Source organism: Malaclemys terrapin, chromosome 13 (genome assembly GCF_027887155.1).
Source record: "Malaclemys terrapin pileata isolate rMalTer1 chromosome 13, rMalTer1.hap1, whole genome shotgun sequence".
NCBI lineage: Eukaryota > Metazoa > Chordata > Testudines > Emydidae > Malaclemys > Malaclemys terrapin.
This window is the reverse complement of record NC_071517.1, coordinates 34712265-34714163: the sequence shown is the minus strand read 5'-3', so window position 1 is coordinate 34714163 and position 1899 is coordinate 34712265. Positions and strand designations below refer to the sequence as shown.

Here is a 1899-nt window from a genome sequence, read left to right as displayed (position 1 = left end):
TTACATACAAAATAATTTGCTATTTGTCATGACATTCATAATCTCACTAACAACTTTTCTCAAGGCCTCCTTGACCTCTTTGTTTCTCAGGCTGTAGATGAGGGGATTGACCAAGGGAGTCAGGACAGTGTAGGAGAGAGAACACTTTGTTCAGGTCTCTCAGTGTGTTGGTGTCTGGTAGCAGATAGACAATGATTAGTGTCCAATAGTAGAGTGTAACCACAATGAGGTGAGAGGAGCAGGTGGAAAATGCCTTTTGCCTTCCAGTGGTGGAAGGAATTCTCTGGATGGTGGCGATGATACGCATGTAGGATGCCAGGGTTAATAGAAAGGGAGGCAGTGTTAATATGGAGGAGAACAGGAAAGTCACAAGAGCCATCAGGCAGGTGTCAGTGCAGGACAGTTTTACTAACGGGGCGTAATCACAAAAGAAATGGGCAATTTCATTGGGGCCACAAAAAATCATTTGGGATATACAACATGCAGTGATGGTGCAAGCCATAAAAAACACTTCCCCAAGACCCAGCTGCCAGCCAGAAGCAGAGCCTGCCATTCATAATGGCTGCATACTGCAGTGGTTTGCATATTGCTAAATACTGATCATAAGACATCTCTGATAAGAGGCAACATTTCATAGCTACCAGAGAACCAAACAAATCAAGTTGTGCAATACAGGCCTGGACAGAAATGGTTCTGTCCCCAGTCAGGAAACTGGCCACCATCCTGGGTAGAATGGTGGAAGTGTAGCAGGTTTCCAAGCATGACAAGTTCCCCAGGAAGAAGTACATGGGGGTGTGAAAGTGCTGATCAGCCACAACTAGTGCAATGATGAGGATGTTCCCAGCCATGGTCACAATGTAGATTACTAGAAAGAGCAGGAAGAGAAGAATCTGCAGTTGAGGGAGATTCCCGAATCCTAGGAGGATGAATTCTGTGATGAACGTTTGATTTCTCTGGTCTGTGTCTGTTATGGGCTATATCAAGAAATGTAGGTAAATAGATCCACATTATCTTTTTTAATATCATATTTCATAGGTTATGTGGTGTCATTTAATTTTGTTGATGTTTAAATGTAGTCATGGATGAGCTTTGCAGGATCTCTGCTTTTCTATGCATCTTTTTCCTGCCAGTACCATGTTCATAGATACTGTAACCCCATACCTCAAGCTGGGCTGGTACTGCAATTATCCCCCGTTATGCTGTGTAATATAGTGCCATGGGTGAAATCTGGGAGTCAAGAAAGCAAGGTACTATTCCTGACTCAGTGTGACCTTGAAAAAGCCATGTAGTTCTGTCCCTCAGTTTCCACAGCTGTAAAATGGGGATAATGGTACCTTGTAAAGTGGCTTGTTATCGTCTGGTAAACTTAAGTATTTAAAATCTTTACAGTGCTCTGAGACTATTGACAGCTTTCTGTACATGCTCACAAGTAAAGCCAAATGCATCGCCTTGTCACACTGAGAGCTGATTTTTACACCGTCTAAGGGCCTGTGTACACTGGCAAGCTTTTTCGATTAAACTAATGTAACCAAGGAAAAATTGACAAAAGCAAAGTTGCCAAAGCATGTCTACATTTGCTCCCTCTGTCGACAGTCCGTGTCCACTTTTGGGGCATCTTCTGTCTGTGTGTTTCACTCTATGCATCTGAAGAAGTGAGCTGTAGCCCATGAAAGCTTATGCTGAAATAAATGTGTTAGTCTCTAAGGTGCCACAAGTACTCCTGTTCTTTTAGCAACTTATCAGTGCTTTGTGCATTCACAGAGCAGCTGCATACGGTAGAGCATCGCTTCTGGACTAGGGAAACAAGCACTAACTGGTGGGATCGGATTGTCATGCAGGTATGGGATGATGACCAGTGGGTACAGAACTTTAGGATGCGTAAAGCAACCTTCATGGAGC

At 43.4% G+C, this 1899-nt stretch overlaps 1 pseudogene; it reads right to left on the bottom strand.

Annotated features, from left to right (window-relative positions):
* LOC128847988 (olfactory receptor 10A7-like) lies at positions 1–1445 on the bottom strand (annotated as a pseudogene).
* Between the last annotated feature and the right edge of the window lie 454 nt (positions 1446–1899).